This window comes from Leptopilina heterotoma, unplaced genomic scaffold (assembly GCF_015476425.1).
Source record: "Leptopilina heterotoma isolate Lh14 unplaced genomic scaffold, ASM1547642v1 Lhet_10, whole genome shotgun sequence".
Lineage (NCBI taxonomy): Eukaryota > Metazoa > Arthropoda > Insecta > Hymenoptera > Figitidae > Leptopilina > Leptopilina heterotoma.
The window spans coordinates 2097790-2117400 of record NW_025110813.1 but is presented as its reverse complement, the minus strand read 5'-3'; the positions used below and the strand labels follow the sequence as shown (position 1 = coordinate 2117400).

At 26.0% G+C, this 19611-nt stretch overlaps 1 protein-coding gene across 1 annotated transcript in view; it reads right to left on the bottom strand.

Moving 5' to 3' along the window:
* LOC122498526 overlaps positions 1-17255 on the bottom strand; it is a 35153-nt gene extending 17898 nt beyond the window's left edge. Inside the window, exon 1 of the transcript XR_006301240.1 lies at positions 16954-17255. The gene's annotated coding sequence lies outside the window, so the exon portion shown is untranslated. The remainder of the gene's footprint in view (positions 1-16953) is intronic.
* Between the last annotated feature and the right edge of the window lie 2356 nt (positions 17256-19611).

Genomic DNA, 19611 nt, shown 5'->3' with positions numbered 1-19611 from the left:
TAAAAAATATTTTTAAACGATTTTTTTGTAATTTTGAAATTTAGGGGTTTTTTTTGGGGCACTATCAAAAATAGTTAATATTAAAAAATGATTAAATAAACAATTTAGCACTATTCTTTGAAATCTTCTGAAGAAAAACAAAAAAATTAAATTCTTAGAATTTATAAAAAAAATTCTGAATTTTGGTGTCTTTTTTGTTTGCCTCTATTAATTAACCTTAATTAATTAATTAATTAGCCTCTATTAAGAATTAATTGAATTTTAAATGAGTTGCATTTATAATTTTTATAAATAAAAGAACTTTAAAAGGTTTTAATTTGAAATTTTATAAAATTTCAATTTTGAATGAATTTAATTAGAAATTTTAAAGAACTTAGATTTTTAAAAAATTTCAATAATTCAAATTCTTCTGAAATTAGTTAAATTTTTAAATATATATTTAATTAATTATTAAAAATAATGGATTTATAGAAAATTTTTAGTTAAAAACACTAAAAAAGATTGAATTTTGGAAAATAATATTGCAGAAATTCAGTTATTTTAAAAATTATATATAAAATTCTTCGCAGAAATTCAATTAAGTTCAAAAATTTATAAAAATTCACATCATAAATTGAATTATTTTTATAAATAAGAAAATACTTCTCCGAAATTCAATTATTTTCAAAATTTTTTAATTCTTTCAGATAATTCAATTAAAATTGTATTGAAAATTATGTAATCGTGATAAGGAATTGTATCAAAATTCTTAAGAATAATTGAATTTTTTCGAAAAATTTTTGTAAAATTTTTAAAATAATTGAATTTTATCGAGAAATTTTTTAATAATTGTATTAAAAATACCTGAATTTTCATGAAAAAGTTTTATCAAAACTTTTGCAAATATTTAAATTTCTGTGAACTTTTCACGGGAATTTAATTATTTTTGAAGATTTTAATGAAATTCTTTAGAAAAGTTCAATTATTATTTTCATAAATAATAAAACTCATATCGTAGGATTTGAATTATTTTTAATACAATTTTAATCAAGTTCCTCGAAAAATGTGATTATTCTTAAAAATTTTATTAAAATTCGTCGAAAGAATTCAATTATTTAAAAATTTGTTGATAAAATTCTTTATGAAAATTCAATTTTAAGAAACATTCAATTAATTAAGAAATTATTTATTTTTGTACCTATTCAAATAAATTTAATTCTCGTAGAATTTTCTAATAAAATTTTATTTAAAAATTAATTTTAGTTAAATTTTAAATAATAATTTAGAAGCATTATAGCATAAAGTTTTAGAAATTACTTGATGCTTTTATTTTCTAAAATATATTTAATTAAAGAATTTCCGATTAATCAAAATTTCGTAAAATTGAATTGTAAACAAATGGATTGATTTGAATTAAAAATTAAAAAAAAAATTTAATTCCTTTGGAAGAATAATAATATATTAGTATCTATATATGATAAGAAATTGACAAAACGAAAAAAGAATCCCCAAAAAAGAAATGTAAAAATATAAAAAATAAAGAATTATTAAAAAAATAATTATTTAATTATTAATAAATAATAAAAAAAAATTGTAAAAGTAAATTAAAATTATTAGCATCTAAAGGAAGAAAAAATTCACAAGAAAGTGGATACCTATATAAGTATATTAAATAAATAAAAATTAAAATTGATCTAATTACTTAATAATCTTTAAATGATAAGTATACATATAAGGGGGAAAATTATCAAAGAAAGAGAAAAAAGACTCAGCAATGAAACGCTCTTACATAAAAATTAAAAAAATTATTTAATAATCATTAAATGCGATTAGTATGTACGTGGAGAAAAATTCGTCAAAAAGAGAGAAAAAAAGGATCCGCAAAGAAACGCTATACTCTTATATAAGAGAGTCGCAAGTTAATTACTAGATTACGAATCGTATATATATAACTAACAAACTAATATACCTGGTAATTAAAATGTCTCTATATATAAAACGGCAGTATTTCAACGTGCCTTTTGGAATGTCTAACTCGTTACTTCAACTTCACATCTCTATCAAAATAATTTGTTGCTCGACAGGCATTCATTATATGGCAAAATATACACAGGTACCGAAAATGGCCTTTTAAAAGAGTCCCTCCAATCAATTTCAAAAGAAGCACACACGTTAAATTCTTCAAAAAGAGAAAAAAAAATTGGAAATAAATTTTAACCTAACGACTATACTCACAGTAAAATAAAATTATTTTATAATATAAATGCGTTCGCATAGATCACAAGGTAAGAAAAAATTCAGAAGTCGGATGTCTTTGATTTTGGGAGTAATTTTAATTTAAAGAATTTCGTGTTAGTGCAAAGGAGAGAGAGGGGAATTCTCGAAAAAGATACACACACCGCACTACCGACTGTCAAAGTGATGAAGAGAGGTGTGGGTGTGAGAGGGGGGTGGGAGACTTTGAAAATTCTGAGCCAATTTGATCCTCACAGACGGTAGCTATTTCAAAGAAGAAGAAGAGGAGGAGAAGAGAAGAGAAGAAGAAGTTCTCCTGATCAAGTATAAATGGTAAATAACCGACGCGATCCCGACACGGTCAAGCCTTGGAGAACGAAGAGAAGAGCCTAATTAAACGATGTACAATTTATAACACCAGCCAGAAGGTCTAATGGCTCGCGTTCCTGGAAATCCGCTGTTTACTGGTGGGACCACACCTAGCTGGTCCTGCAAAGAGATTGTCATCACGGTTTACGGTGTATATAGGGATGTTCACGAATATCCTTCACGTATATATACGTATATCTAGTTTACGTTTGTTGTGGACCAATCAGAAATTACTTGTTTTTGAGTGATGTTGTTTGCAAGAAGGGTGAGCAATAGAGTAGCGGTGTTTGGATTGACAGTTTTGGGCCAGTTCTGAATGAGGGTGAGCTGATTTTTGACTGAGCCAATAGAAAGCCTTTATGGAGCCAGTATTGCGCTTTTATAGTGCCAATACTGTGCCAGTATTGCGCCTTTATAGATCCGATACTGTGCCAGTATTGCGCCTTTATAGAGTCAATACTGTGCCATTAGTGAACCAATACTGCGCCTCTAGTGAATCAATATTGCACCTTTAATGTGCCAATATTACGCCTGCACTGAACCTTTACTGTGACAATACCAATACTATGCCATTAATGCGCTACTATATTATGCTCATAATGATTTATTACTGCGCCTTTATTGTGCCAATATTAGGCCTTTATGGAGCCAATATTACGCCTTTATAGAGCCAACACTAAGCCTTTAGTGAGCCCATACTGCACTTTACTGCGCCAATATTACCCCTTTATAGAGCCAATATTGCGCCTTTAGTGAGCCTACCCCCGTAAAAAAATGTTGGCTACCCCAAGGCTACCTTAAGGCTACCTCAAGGCTCGCTTAAGGTTTAAGGCTCGGTTATAGCTCAGGACTTGCTTGAAGCTAAAAGCTTTTCAAAAAATTAAGACATAAGGCTCGTTTAAGGCTCAATACTTGTTTGAAGCTGAAGACTGAAGTTTGAAGACTAAACTAAGACTTTTAAGACTCGCTTAAGGCTAAGCCTTAAGCGATAAATAGAGCCTTGAGGCTCTATTTGGGCTCAATGTTTGTTTGATTCGTCAAGGCTTGGTTAAAGCTAAAAACTCGTCTAATACTTAAGTTTGGTCTACAACTCAAAACTTGATTAAGGCTCAAGGCTCACATAAAGATCAAGGCTTGTTTGAAGCTAAAAGCTCATTTGAAACTTAAGACTGGATTAAGGCTCGAGGCTCAGGAGTTGTTTAAAGCTAAAAAGTCTTCTAAAAATTAAAACTGAATTGAGAGATAAGGCTCGCTTAATGCTCATGGCTTACTTAAAACTAAAGACATGTTTGATGCTAAAAATGAAATACAGTGATCTGAAGTAGAATACAGCGCCAATAATCACTTTCCGATTGAAAAAAAAAATGGTAAGAAGAGAGTTATGGAACGTCTTTGGTAAATATTGTGTCTTTTCACTGTTCGCCAATGACGTCCTTCGTCAATTAATGGACTTGAAGTATGTACACGAAAAGGTTTTATTCTCTCGTGAGCGTGCGCCTCTCTTAACGATCATTTCCGCCTGTCCGGCTACAAACTTACAGGTGTACCCACTCGTCCGGGCGTGCTATAATGGCGCAGCTAATTAGGATCCTAAATAAATCATGAATTATCATGTTATGTCAATTATCATAGTGATTAATCGACTCAATGTTCCGCTAGTTAATTAATTTCCTATATTCAACATTTCTCTATTTATAAATTTTGCGTCAACTTCAAATCTTTTTTTCTTCTTTCTTCAGTTTTTCTTCTCTCCACTCTTTTTTTTATTTTTGTTCTTTATCCTCTTTCTTTTCTTTTTCTTTCTTCTTTCTAATCTTTTTCCCTCTTCTTACTATTTGTTTCTTCTTTTTCTTCTATTTTTTTTATTCTCCTTCATTTTTATTTTGTTTTCTCTTTCTACTTTTTCTCTTCCTTTCTATGCTGTTTCTTCTTTCTATTCTCTTTCCTTTTTCTATTCTTTTCTCTTTTTCTACTCTTTCTTTTCATTTCTATTTTATTTCTTCTTCCTATTCTTATTTCTTTTCTTTTCTCTCCTTCTACTCTTTCTCTTCTTCTCTATTCTATTTCTTCTTCCTATTCTTTTTCCTTTTTCTATTCGTTTTCTCTCTTTATTATTTTTTTTCTTTCTACTCTTTCTCTTCCTTTCTATTTTATTTCTTTTCTCTATTCTCTCTCCTTTTTCTTCCTTCTATTTTTTTTCTATACTTTGTTCTCTTTCAATTCTTTCTCTTCCTTTCTATTCGTTTTCTTCTTCCTATTCCTTTTTCTTTTTCTATTCGTTTTTTCTCTTCATTATTTTTCTTCTTTCTAATATTTCTCATCCTTTCTATTATATTTCTTTTCTCTATTCTCTTTCCTTTTTCTATTCTTTTCTTTCTTTCTATTTTTTTTCTTTTATACTTTGTTCTCTTTCAATTCTATTTCTTTTTCTTATCTTTTTTCCTTTTTTCTATTTGTTTTCTTCTTTTTATTGTTTTTCTTCTTTTATTACTCCCCTTTAAATATACTTGTCAAGCATGTAATATTTTTCCACTATTAAAATTGGGAATATTTCTAAGAAATATTTGCAAAGTTAAGTTACCATATCTGTGTGGAGAAATTGCAGAAAAAAACTGGTTTTAGTTTATAAACGGCTATAAATTTTTTTTTCACCGATCGTATTTGAAGAGCTAAATATATCAATTGTGGAATAAAGAAATAAATTAAAGGGAATATCTATACTGTTCTGAGTAAACATGATCCTTGAGGGTTTTTTTTTACCTTTTCTTAATCTTATATAGAAATTACTAAGTATTGTAGTGGAGAGTGAGACTTCCCACGTTGCATACATGGCGCAAAGTTAACTACAGAACAACTTTTTCATGACTCCCTGTCACCATCCTTCTTTGGCACTTGGCAGTAAAAGGCTTGGTTCAAGAATCAGAGATGAAGCCATTTATACATCACGTTTCATCCTTTTCGAAAATAGAACCAATTAAATTTATCGAAATTTCGAAAAATCTTTGCCAATATTCTTCTTAGATATATTTACTTGGTATATTTATCGTTAGGAAATACTGAAGTAGTATAATTATAAATTTATTCAAATATTTAATTATCATTTGATATTCTCGATAAAATATTTATAAGACATGACAAAATTTTCGTTGCAGAATTCCAGTAGAAAGTATTAATTTAATATTTTTTTTGCGATGGAATATCCCAGAGTTGACACAAAATATTAATTTTGTTTTTCCCTGATTTCCAGGCAAAATTTTAACTTTTTCCAAGACCCTAAAGAATATTCTGATTCACTCTAAAAATCATTAAGTAGTAAGTACTCAAAAAATGTTCTATTACATTTAATTAAAATTTTCTTTAACTGTAAAACTATTCGAAATAATCAATAAATTCTTTTTTAAATAAATATTTAATCAATATTATTATTCCATAGAAATTAAAATTTTCAAAAAATTTCAAATTCAAACTTTTTTAAAATTTAACAACTAATAAGAATATTAATATAAAACATGAAAATTTCGATCACTCCGAGTGACTCGGAGTGATCGATATCTTCATGTTTTATAATAATTTAAATTTCCATAAAAATGTTCAAAAAAAGTTAAATTAGTTTAAAACATTAAAAAAAAATTCTTTTCAAGAATTCAATTATTTTTACAAGTAATTTGCATAAATAATAAAAAATTTTCATTATGTTTTCAAATATTTTTAATATAATTTTAATTTTAAATGAATTCTTCGAAAAGTTTAATTAATTTCAAGAATTTTTTGCAAGAATTCAATTACATTTTACAATATAATAAAATTCTTCGCTGAAATTCAAATTATTTTCAAAATTTACTATTTTAATAAAATTTCTTAAAAAATTCAATTTTTTTAAAAAAAATGTATTAAAATTCATTGCAAGAATTTATTTTCATAAATAACAAAATTCTTCACAGGATTTCAATTATTAAAAAAAAAAAAAAATAAAAAGTTGTTGCAAGAATTCAATATTTACCTAAATAATAAAATTCTTTTCTGGATTTTAATTATTTTTAATGCAATTTTAAGTAAATTCTTCGAAAAATGTAATTATTTACAAAAATTCTATTAAAATTCTTCAAAATAAATCAATTATATATATTATTTTTAATAATTTTTGAAAAAATTTTTTTGAGAATTTTAAAATCTATTTGTTTACCATTCAATTTTATGAAATTTCGATTTTTCGGAAATTCTTCAATTAAATATACCTATTTTAGAAAATAAAAAAATAATTTTAAAAAAATCCATTCAAATTTTTTTAAAAACATTAATTTTACAGAATGGTTAGTTGTAAGTATGAAACATTCAAATTTTCAAAGATTTTAATATGAAACATTTTAATATTTAATTATTATCTAAAATTTTGACTAGAATTTATTTTTAAAATCAATTTTTATTAGAAAATTCTACGAGAATTCAATTATTTAAATACAAAAATAAACAATTTATTGTAGGGGAATGTAGTCAAGGTTGGCCTACTGTCTAGGTAGGCCACTCGCGTTTTTTTGTCAAGTTCACTAGCGCCACCTACGCGCATTTTTGTCGAAGCTTGTCTTAGTGAAACCTAACTTTTTGTTCAATTACATTTTCGGAAAATCGAAAATTGTGTTTTCTGTGACGTCGGTACAAAAAAAGCTCAAAAAAAGTTTTGTGCATAATGTGAAAAACCATTAATAAAAGATAAAAAACAAATTGAATCCTCAAGGCAAGTATGCAGAAAATTTGTGGGACTCATGGTTGAAAGGAAAACAAAGTAAAAATCGAATCCCGAAACGTATTTCTTTATGGTTACAACAATTCGGTAATGTTACTTACTGTCAAGGTCGGCCACTATGTGTTTAAAATGCGCAAAGTTGAGGACGAGCTACTTCATTTGCAAAAACTGCAATTCTGTATAACTCATAATATAATTGATCATCTTATTAATATTTTTATTTAATTTTATTAATATTTTAGTGCAAAACTTTTTTTTATTTATATTTATTTTTTTATATTGTTTATTGTTATTATTTTGTTATTTCATTAAGTTACAAACTGTAAACAATAAAGAATCAATTTTCCGTAACTCCAAACATGTTATTTTATTTTTTAACGATTAATGCCCTTTGAATTTTAAACATGGCCGACCTTGACTGTAATGGCCAACCTGGACTACAAATTTTTTTTTTTTTAAATCTTTATAACTTTTTCATTTTTAAACCTGTCAATTTACTTTGTACAGAAAAAATGTTCCTATTAAACAGGACTTTCCAACCATATACTTCAATTGTCCAAATTCATTTTTAAAAAAAAGTTATAAACAAAAGTCAAAAAGGTGGCCGACCTAGACTATGTTCCCCTATAATTGAATGTTTCTCAAAATTAAATTTTCATAAAGAATTTTATTCAAAAATTTTTTATTATTTATGAAAATAATTGAATCTCTGTAAAAATTTTTATTATTTATGAAAATAATTGAATTACCTATTGAGAAGAAATTTCAGAAGAATTTGAATTATTAAGATTTTTCAAAAATCTGAGTTCCAGGCATCACAGTACCTTTTTTCCTCAAAAAAGGTGAAAATAGGAATTTTTTTCCTCAAAAACGGGACAAAAAGGGCACAACAATTAAACTTTTTGAAATAAATTAATTCTACAGAATTGTTTTTTAAAAATATGAAACATTCAGATTTTCAAAGATTTCTATTTGAAACTTTTTCAAAATTTTTTTATTATTTATGAAAATAATTAAACTTTTGCGTAAAATTTTAATATCATTATTTTAATAAATAATTGAATTCTTTTGGAAAATTTTATTAAAATAGTATACTGAAAATCATTGAATTTAGAAAAATTTTTGCAAATAATTGGAAATTTTTGCAAGAATTTTATTAAAATTTTTGGAAATAATTTAATTTTGAAGAATTTTTTATTATTTATACCTATAAAAATAATTCAAGTTTTGACGATAATTTCTTAAAATTTTTAAATTTCTGCGAAGAATTTTATTACTTTTAAAAATATACTAGTTATGCGGGAAATAGAAATTGTAAAAGCTGTAAAAATTAAAAAATTTAACTAATTTCAGAATAATTTAGAAAATATTTGCAAAAATTTAAGTTTTTTAGAATTTCTAATGAAATTCATTTAAAATTGAAATTTTATAAAATTTGAAATTAAAATCCTTAGAAGTTAATCTATATTTATGAAAATTGTAAACGCAACTCTTTTAAAATTCAATTAATTTTGAAATGGATCAATAAAATTATTCATTAAATTTATTTTCAAAGTAATAATTTTATGATAGTTCTTCAGGAATTAAGTTATTTAAAAAGAAATTATTGTCTGAAATGGAAAAAATTGAAGGTTTTGTTTTAAAATTTTTGAATTTCTAGAAAAAATTATTAATAATAATATTTTAATTATTTGAATGTTAATTAATTATTTTTCTAAAGGTCTTCATTCTGTTGAATGAACCACCTTATAATTTATAAAATTCTTTACGTTATCTATATTATTTAAATAATTAACATAAAAAAAATATTTATATTATGTTGTGGTGTTAATAATCTAAATCAAAAATAAAACGCACTGAATTCTATAACATTGAGTCTAAATCTTATGATTACACTTTGAAAAATATTTCAAAAAAAGAAAAACTTGTTTATTTTTTATTGGTGAAAGGTGAGGTGATAAAATTGAAATAAGGGGACAAATGGGGAAGAGGGGGCCTGGAGTTCTTTAAAATTTTTCATTAAATTCATTCAAAATTGAAATTTTACAAAATTTTAATTTAAAATCTTTCGAAGTTCATCAATTTATTCTACTAAAAATATTGAACCCCATGGGGTTCAATATTTCTGTGCACCGAAATTTCCTTAAAAGATATCATAAAATATGAAACGAATATTTAAATATTACTCCATTACTCCAATAAATTCTTTCACCATTTCCAATATTTTTTTCTGAAAATTCATTTCTCTCTCAAAATTTTAAATGAAATAAAAATAAACTCTTTATCCCCATATTAGTCGTCCAATTAATATACATACAATATAGACATTGCTAATTTCAAGCAATACATTTAATTATGATAATTCGAGAGAAGAAGAAGAAGAAGGAGGAGGAAAAAAAGGAATATTTTTTCTCACACGATCACGGAGAAAGAGAGTGTCTACATAAATGGCATATATAGTGTATATGTGTATGTATATAGTAAAAATGTTTGAGGACAAAATCTTGAAAGAGGCGAAGGCGAACAGTTGAGAAGGTTGTATCATACCACCGTGTTCGATATTTCTTAATGGAAATTGTTTGGTGTATTTTGCCAAGTTCTGAGATAGCATGTTAGCCAGATGAACGTGAATAAGGTTAACGTCCGTGTTATTGTGCCGAGGAGCCGTCAACCGCAGAATCTTTGCGCTAACAAGGTGCCGCGCCGCGCCGTAATCGTTTTTCTGGTGGTCCTTTGGGAAGTGGTCAACGTTTCAACTCTTTCTCTCTCCCTCCCTCTCTCTCTCTCTCTTTTTCAGTTTCTCTCTCACTCATGAACCAAGAATATAACGAGAAGACCATTTTTTGCGCATTAAAATATCGACTAATTGCCCCAGGTTTCTGACTCGGTTTTTCTATCCATGAAACGACGAACGTGATCGGCCAACAAGATTTCAAAAATCTTATTTGCGCTCTTCAATGTACTCGCATCTCTCTCACGAAACTTATATATACGTATCGATAAATAATGATTTTGTACTCAACTCACAATGCTTATTAAAAGTATATTATAACGGTATTATTGCTGACACTTTTGGTCTTTCGAAAAGTGTCCAACTTTTTTTAAGTCCCGCCATAGCAGTCGCATGTTGATAATTATTGTCTTTCTTTTTTTTAATAATTCACTTGTTGCGATAATAATTATCTGAAAATAATTAACAACTGTGTATCAAAAATTAATTTCAAAAGAGAGAAAAAGTAATGGTTTGAAAATAAATAAGTAAATAACAATTAAAATGAAATTAAAAAATATTAATAAATAACAAATTTTTCTTATTTATTTATTGATGATTACTTTTTCCTTCAGGTGAAATTAATTTTTATAATAGTTATTAATTGTTTTTTCTTTGGGTAATTATTATCAATAACTGGATTTATTAAAAAGACATTGAACTTGAAATAATGAGTGGAACGAAAATTGATTTTTAAGAAACAAAAACTGACATGGGGAATATAATGATTAATGAGCAATTGAAATTGAATTACGAAATAGATAAAACAAAATCAATTATGAAATAAAAAAAAATTATTTGAAATAAAAATACAAAATTTTAATGACAATAAGAAATTGGGGAAAATTTAATTTAATTTTGTATCTATTTGTTTATTCATTTATTAAAATAAACAAGATAAAGTTACAACTATCAAAAATAATTTTAATAGAGAGAAAAATTAATATGACTGAAAAAATATACCTACCTAAATAAATACAAATTAATTTCAAAAATATTAATAAAAATTATTTTTTTCGCATAATTCAATTACAATTGTAAAGATGAAATAATAAATAATGAAATAAAAAAATTTATTTCAAATAATAATAACAAAAAATAATAAATATTAAAATAATTAATAAAAAGGAAAAATTTATTAAAAAAAAATTCAAAATACTTCCCACGTTGCAAAATTTCATGGAAGTTTCCCCCTAAAAATTCCATAGAACTTCTTGTTGCATGGGAAAAAATTGGAGCTGTTTTTATTAAAGATGAGCTTTTTCCGAAATACTGTACCCATATAACTGTTTTAGAATTTATTTTCGAATCAGAAACAATTTATTGGCTCTTGAAAAATGACGCTGGTCTTGTCAATTTTTCTTTAACAAATTTGGTCATTTTTTCATCAAATTGGAGCTTTTTTCGAAACACGGAGGTGCTTAGAATTTTTTTTTTAATTAGTTCCGATTCAAAAAAAATTTGTATGTTGAAAAACGACGCTGCTCTTGTAATAATTTTATTTTCACAATTTTTTGAGTCGAATATCAAATTTGGGCTTTTTTCATCAAATTGGAGCTTTTTTTTAATTAAAGAAGAGCTTTTCCCGTAAAACGGAGGTGCTAACAAATTTTTAGAATTCATTTCCGATTTAGAAAAAAATTTGCATCTTGAAAAACAACGCTGGTCTTGTCAATTTATTTTAACAATTTTTTGGGTCGATTATCAAATTTGGGATTTTTTTCATCAAATTGGAGCTTTTTCCGAAAGACGGAGGTGCCCAGAATTGTTTCTAAATTTATTTCCGATGCAGAAAAAATTTGTTTGTTGAAAAACGACACTAGTCTTGTAATTTTATTTACACCATTTTTTGAGTCGAATATCAAATTTGGGCTTTTTTCATGAAATTGGAGCTTTTTTTTTATTAAAGAAGAGCTTTTCCCGTAAAACGGAGGTGCTTAGAACTTTTTTTAAATTTATTTCCGAATCAGAAAAAATTTTGGCGAAATTTGAAAAAATTAACAATTTTTTACAGTTGAATATCAAATTTAGTCTTTTGTTCATCAAATTGGAGCTTTTTCAGTAAAACGAAGGTGCTCATAACTTTTTTTGAATGTATTTCCGATTCAGAAAAAATTTTCGTCTTGAAAAACGACGTTGGTCTTGTAATTTTATTTCCCAATTTTTTTAGTCGAATATCAAATTTGGGTTTTTTTCAATAAATTGGTCCTTTTTTATTAAAGAATACCTTTTTCTGAAACACATAGGTACTCAGAACATTTTTACAATTTATTCATTTCCAATTCAAAAAAAAATTTTGGTAAAATTTGATAAAATTAACAATTTTTACAGTTGAATATCAAATTTGGTCATTTTTCATCAAATTGGAGCTTTTTTTTATTAAACAAGAGCTTTTTCCGTAAAACGGAGGTGCTCAGATCTTTTTTAGAATTTATTTCCGATTAAAAAAAAATGTGTGTGTTGAAAAACGACGCTAGTCTTGTAATTTTATTTACACCATTTTTTGAGTCGAATATCAAATTTAGGCTTTTTTTTACCAAATTGAAGCTTTTTTTTATTAAAAAAGAACTTTTTTCGAAAGACGGAGGTGCTTAGAACTTTTTTAAAATTTATTTCCGATTTAGAAAAAATTTGTATTCTGATAAACTCTGTCAAGGAAATAATGTAAATTTTTCTCATTTCAAACCGATTAAAACCTTCATAACTCGAAAGTTTGTACTTTGCCCCACCCCAGAACTGCCAGATGTACATTTTTACACTCGCGTAGATGTAAACTTTCGTTTTATAAAGGTTTTAATCGTATGAAATAAAAATGTAAGTTATTTTTCACCTATTGACCCATTTGCCGCATCTTCGAAGGGCTGCCAGACGTACTTTGCCCCACCCCACGACAGCTAGACTTGTATTTTTACACTTATTTGAATGTAAACTTTCGATTTCTAAAGGTTTTAATCGGTATGAAATGAGAAAAAAATTTTCGATTTTTTTATGTGTTTAACCCTTTGCCAGACGTACTTTACCCCACCCCAGAACTGCCAGACGCACATTTTTACACTCGTGTAGGTGTAAACTTTCGAGTTATGAAGGTTTTAATCGGTATGAAATGAGAAAATTTTACATTATTTTTCACCTATTCGCCCCCTGCCCCAGCACCGGCCTGCCAGACGTGGGTTTCTGTTATTTATATGTCTTCAGTAATCTATACTCAAATTTTCAGCCGGTATGAAATGAGATAGTTGTTTTGGTCGCTAGCTCCCGGACTAATAGTTTCGTAATTAAACACACGCTTCAGAAGTAATAATAAATTTCGACAGCTGAAAATAATTGAAAATTAAAAATTCCCATTACAATGACGTATATGAAGTACACCTGCCGGTATATATACAATATATGTAATATATGTGAGTTTGTTAATGTCCTCGGAATTGATTCAATGTTGATTTGTTTATTCCCAGAGAGCAATTTGGATGAGGAAAAGAACAGTTGTTTAATTAGCGGTACAGGCTACTCTCGGGAGAGTGCTTCATTGAAAGGAGTATCTCCGCACCCTAGTAATCATGTCTAATGAGCTCATTCCGTGCTGTCGCCGTGTCGGACGTCCACACTTTGAGGTATTTTATATCACCTCAACCACCATCATCAGTCTCTTCTTCTCCTAATTTTATCGGTTTTTACGCCTTTGATGTCTAGCGTTTTGTAACCTTGGGCTAAATTGACAATCGAAATTCCAAAAACTTTCTTTTCGCAATAAGGAGTCTGCGCCGGCTCTTTATTTTCATTTCTTCATTTTCAACCGCAAGTAAGATGGATTTCTTTATTATATGTAGGTACATATAAAGCGCAAAGCAATTTGAGAATTACTATCATAATTTAAATTTTTCTTTTTACAATTTTAAAGAAGAAATATATTTTTTGTTCCTTTTTAAGTAAACTTTTTTAATATTTTTTTAAATTGGTGATACTTTTTTAATTAATTATCCGTTTTAATTAAATTTTCGCATTAAATTCGAGGAATATTTCAGGAATATTTTACGGAAATATTATATAAAAATTGAGGGAATTTTTCATTTTATCGATCAATAGGAATATTACAGGGGATCTTAGAAATATTTTTTACTGATAATGTGGAAATTTTCCACGAAATTTTTTCCGAAAATTTTTTAATCTTTTCAATTAATCATTAATTAATTCGTTCATTAAAGTTTCGGAATATTCCAGGAATATTTTAAGGAAATTTTTTAATACTTGAGGGAGTATTTAATTTAATTATAATATTCCAGCAATATTATTATATATTGAATAGGTGCATTGAATTATTTATCAGCTTATTAAATTCCAGGAATATGTCAGGAATATTCTACGGAAGTGATTTTTAAAAATTAAGGAAACTTAACATTTTATTGATAAATAGGAATACTCTAGGAGATTTTAGGAATTTTTTTGAAATATTGGGGGAATTTTTCATTTTATTGATAAAATGTAATATTTTAGAGGATTTTAGGAATATTTTCTAATAAAAATTTAAAAATATTTCGCAGCATATTTTGGAATGTTAAGATTTAGAAATTTAAGGAACATTAATAATTTTAAGAAATATTTTAATGCAATTTAAAAATATTTCTCACTAAAATCATTAGGAATATATTTCACAAAAATATTTTCGTCATATATTGAATTTAGAAATTTTAAGAAATATTTCAAATTTAAGACAACAGTCTTCAAGAAATTTTAAGAAATATTTTTCTTTTATATGCAAACATAAGTATTTTTTTGGATAAAATTTTGTTTAATTATTTAATTAATTTAACATTTGATAAAAAAACACTTTTTTAATAAAAATATAAATATTCCACTCTAAATACAAATATTCCATACATTTTGAAATATTTGTAACTAAATTTAATTTTCATAAAAAAATAGTTTTTAACAAAAAATATAAAAATTCCACGATAAATATACGAATATTCCATATATTTTTATTTATATAACTACAATTACAGAAATATTCAAAAAAAATTCTGAATCTTGCATTCAGTTATTTAAGTAATATTTCAAATTTTAGAAAACAATCTTTGAGAACCCTTTCGCAATCATATTTTTATTTTATGCAAATAGAAATATTTTTTTGCATGCAAAATACCTATAAATATTTCATTAGAATTTTAGGAATATTTTATTAACTATAATTTGTATTATAAAATGTACAAATATTCCATTCAGGATGTTCAGGAATATTGAAACAAAAATAATTCGAAATAATTTAAGAATATTTCTTTAAAATTTCTATTTTAGAAAAAAAAGAATATTCCTTTAGAAATAACCCATTAAAATTGTGGAAAATATTCCAAAATTTTTTTGGAGAATTTTTCTTATTTGTTTATTTATTTATTATTTATTAATTTAACATTAATTTTTTATTTATTTATTGTTTTACTATCCATTTATTATTTATTTATGCATTCATTATTTGTTAATTTATCATTTATTTATTACTTAGGTATTTATTTATTATTTTCTACATGAATAGCATAAAAATAATCTATTAAAATTTTGAAAATTATGCAGATTTTTTTTCAAGTTATGAAAGTGAAAAAAATAATTAACTGGATTTTCCACAGGAATTAAGATATTCAAAAATTCAAATTCAAATCTTCTTGAAATTCAAAAATTTATGAGAATATACAGTATGAAAACCTTCCACGTCAGTCATATCCCATGAGTGGGAGTGAGACAGACTTATGCGATTCCCATACTTTCCTATGACTGACGGATAGCTTTTCTTACTGTATAAGACATGAAGAAAGTGAACGAGTCTTCGACTCGGAGTGATCACTTTCTTCATGTTTTTGTAATAATTAAAGATGACCGAGAGATAAAATTATTCTTATATATTATAAGAATATTGTTACTGTAACTTCATCAAAATTATTTTCATCATTTTAAGGTCATGTTATACAGTGTAAAGTTTTTCCATAGTCAAGTATATGGGGCACGTGACCACTGAATAACATATTTCAATTATTATTTTCTAGAATTTTAAATTATTTTTTACGAAAATAATAATTGAATTCCTTAAAAAAAATTTATTATTTATGAAAATAATTAAATGTCTGCATATACAATTTTATTAAAATTTGTTTTAAATAATTGAATTCTTTTTGGGAAATTTTATTAAAATAGTAGAAATTGAAAATAATTGAAATTAGAAAAATTTTTGAAACTAATTGAAATTAGGATAAGAATTTTGTTGATATTTATGAAAATAATTGAACTTTGGAGAAGAATTTTGTTATTTATGAAGATAATTGGGATTTTGACGAGAATTTTTTTTCAAATTTGGAACATTACATAGTTGAATTTTATAAGAAGAATTTTATTTATTTTTTTCTAAATAATTGAATTTCTGCAATTATTTACAATTCCTCCAAAATCAAATTTTTTTTAGTGTTTTCAACAAAAATTTAAATTAGAAAATTTTTAAAATTGCTAATTTTATTTAAAAAAGGGAGCAAGAAGTTAGCCGCGGGAATTTTTGCTAGTTTGATGATTTATAATTTATTTATTATTTAGGTATTCATTTATTATTGTTTATTTATTAATTTATTATTTTGTAATTTATTTATTATTTAGGTATTTATTTATTACTTTCTATACGAATAGCATAAGTAATCTATTAGAATATTTTGAAAATTGTAGAAATTTTTTTTCCACGAGTTAGGAATGTGAAAAAAGAAAATTGTTTTGCATCTTTGTGTTTGGAAGGAGTTTTAAAAAAGGGAGAAAAGAAAATTGTTCATTAGAAGCGTGAGCGCGAGTATAATAGTGAATGGACATGAATCGAAGTATCGGGGATACATACCAAAAGAACAGTGGCTACCTTCCAATTAGGGGCCTCTCTTTTAAGTAATCATTCTGTCCTTCTTAAACTCAATCTTGACTTAACCGCGGTGTCTTCCTCTTTCTCTTGTATAAATTAGTCCCAACCGCCACATAATGGCGTGTCGATGCGCTACTGTCCCCAGATAGCGTCGCCTTTTTCGCTTTTTCTCTCGTGCGCAGCCACCTTTCCTCCAACCCGCGCCATTCCCTTTCCTATATATTGCCACTCCTCTCTCTTTTTCTCTATTTCTCTCTCTCTCTCTCTCTCTCTTTCCCTCTTATTCTCTCTTTCACTCTTCTTCTTCCTTTCTCTCTCCTTCTATCTTCTTTATCTCTCTCTTTCCCTTTTCTTCACCCTTTTTCTCTCTCTCTCTCTTTCTCTCTTTCTTCCTCTTTCTCTCTCTTTCGACTTCCCCCTATATCTCTTTGTCTCTCATTTTACCTCTCCCTCCATCATCTTGTTAAACCCTTTCACTATATCTTCTTTCTTCATGTTTAGCTACCATAGTCTCCCTGCCTTCCCCCCTCTCTCGTTTTACCGTGCAGTCGTCAGTCTGGGCCGCTTAATTTACGACCAATTAATTTGGATAAACTGAATGGGGTCCCTATTTTTGATGCACGCGTTAACTGTGGATTTTTTTTCAGTGAAACCTCCCCCTTTCTCCCCCCCTTGTTTGATTATCCTTTACCCCCTTTTTTTGACCTACAGGTCTAGTAGTTGTTTCTATTTATTTATTCTTTTTTTCGGCGGCACATTCTGACTGCTAATATGAATCTCTTGTTATTCAATGATTTGCATATATTTTTTTAAAGTCTATAGAAGAAGAAAAAATGTAAAATAAAATTCAAATTATACTATATGATGACATTGAATTTTTGTAAAATTAGTTTTTTTAATGTGGATGACGAATTTCTTATATAATATTCTCAATTGAGAATTCAAAATCGAAATAAAAAATGTTGAAAAGAAAAATAACATTTTCTATTTGTACACACTAAAAAAAAAGTTTTACTTTTAGCCTGTTTTCGAGGCTGAATTTAAGGTGTAAACGGAGTCAGCCCCATTAAACAAGGACAGACTTATGTGAAATACATGGGCTGAATTTAAGGTGTAAACGGAGTCAGACTTTTTTTTTCCTGTGTATTTTTTGGAATGTTTCTATTTTTATTTATAGGAATGTTACTATTTCAATTATGGAATATTTCAATTTAAGGAATGTTTTATATTTCCATGACTATAAAAAATACTAATTTTCGTAAAAATACTTAGGGAATGTTTTGAATTTTTTCAAGATTTTATGGGGAATTATTCGAAAAATATTCCGTCAAAATATGTTAAAAATATATTCCCTTATATTATTGCAAAAATTTGATATTTTTAATATTCCAGCATTATTCCATTATAAATTTTCGTACAAAAAAGTATTTTTTGGAATACTACTAAATAAAATAAAATAAAAATATTCCAAGGCAAACAACCTCTTGGAATATTGTATCGATATTTTATATTTTTTTCAAAAAATTTGGCAACGTATTTTACAGAAAAATTCCTTTAAATTTTCTGAAAGAAAATTGTAGAATACTATACCAGAGCATTTTTTTGGAATATTTCCTTGAAATACTAAAAAATTACTGAGAAATCAGTACTAAATGGTTCATATAAAATATGATGTAAATATCACAGTGAGAATTTGAATTGAAATCCATTAAAATATTGAAAAATAATTATCGAATACTACTAGAAATTTTTCATTGGAATATTTTATTGGAATAGCAAAAAATTATTGTAAACAAGAAATAAAAATAGGGATAATAATAGGGAATAAAATAAAATAGGGGATAATACGTTAAATATTTGCAGAAATATTCAATTGAAATTTCATCAAAAAATTATGGAACAGTGCTAATAGATTCTTTGGAATATTTCATTGGAATACTAAAAAATTTCTTTAATAAACACTACTACATTGATTGCAGAAATTCAATTATTTTCAAAAGTAATAAAATTCTTCGCAAAAATTTAATTCTGTTTAAAAAATTATTAAAAATTCTCGTCAAAATTTCAATTATCTTTATAAATAATAAAATTCTTCTCCAAAATTCAATTATTTTCAAAAATTTTAAAAAAATTTTCTGAAAGAATTTCAATTATTTAAAAAAAATTTAATAAATTCAGTTATTTTAAAAAGTATATAAAATTCTTCGCAGAAATTCAATCAAGTTCAAAAATTTATAAAGATTCTCGTCAAAAATTGGATTATCTTTTATAAATAAGAAAATAATTCTGCAAAATTCAATTATTTTCAAAACATTTTTATTCTTCCATGAAATTCAATTAAAATTGTATTGAAAATTATTTAATCGTCATAAAGAATTGTATCAAAATTCTTAAGAATAATTGAATTTTTTTGAAAAATTTTAGTAAAATTTTTAAAATAATTGAATCTTATCGAGAAATTTTTTAAAAATTGTATTAAGAATTCCTGAATTCTTACGAAAAAGTTTTATCAAAACTTTTGAGAATATTTAAATTTCTGAGAAAATTTTGATATTTATAAGACTAATTATTAAATACTTGCCAAGAATTTTATATAAAGATTTTTCTAAATAAATGAATTTCTGAAAAGATTTTTATTAT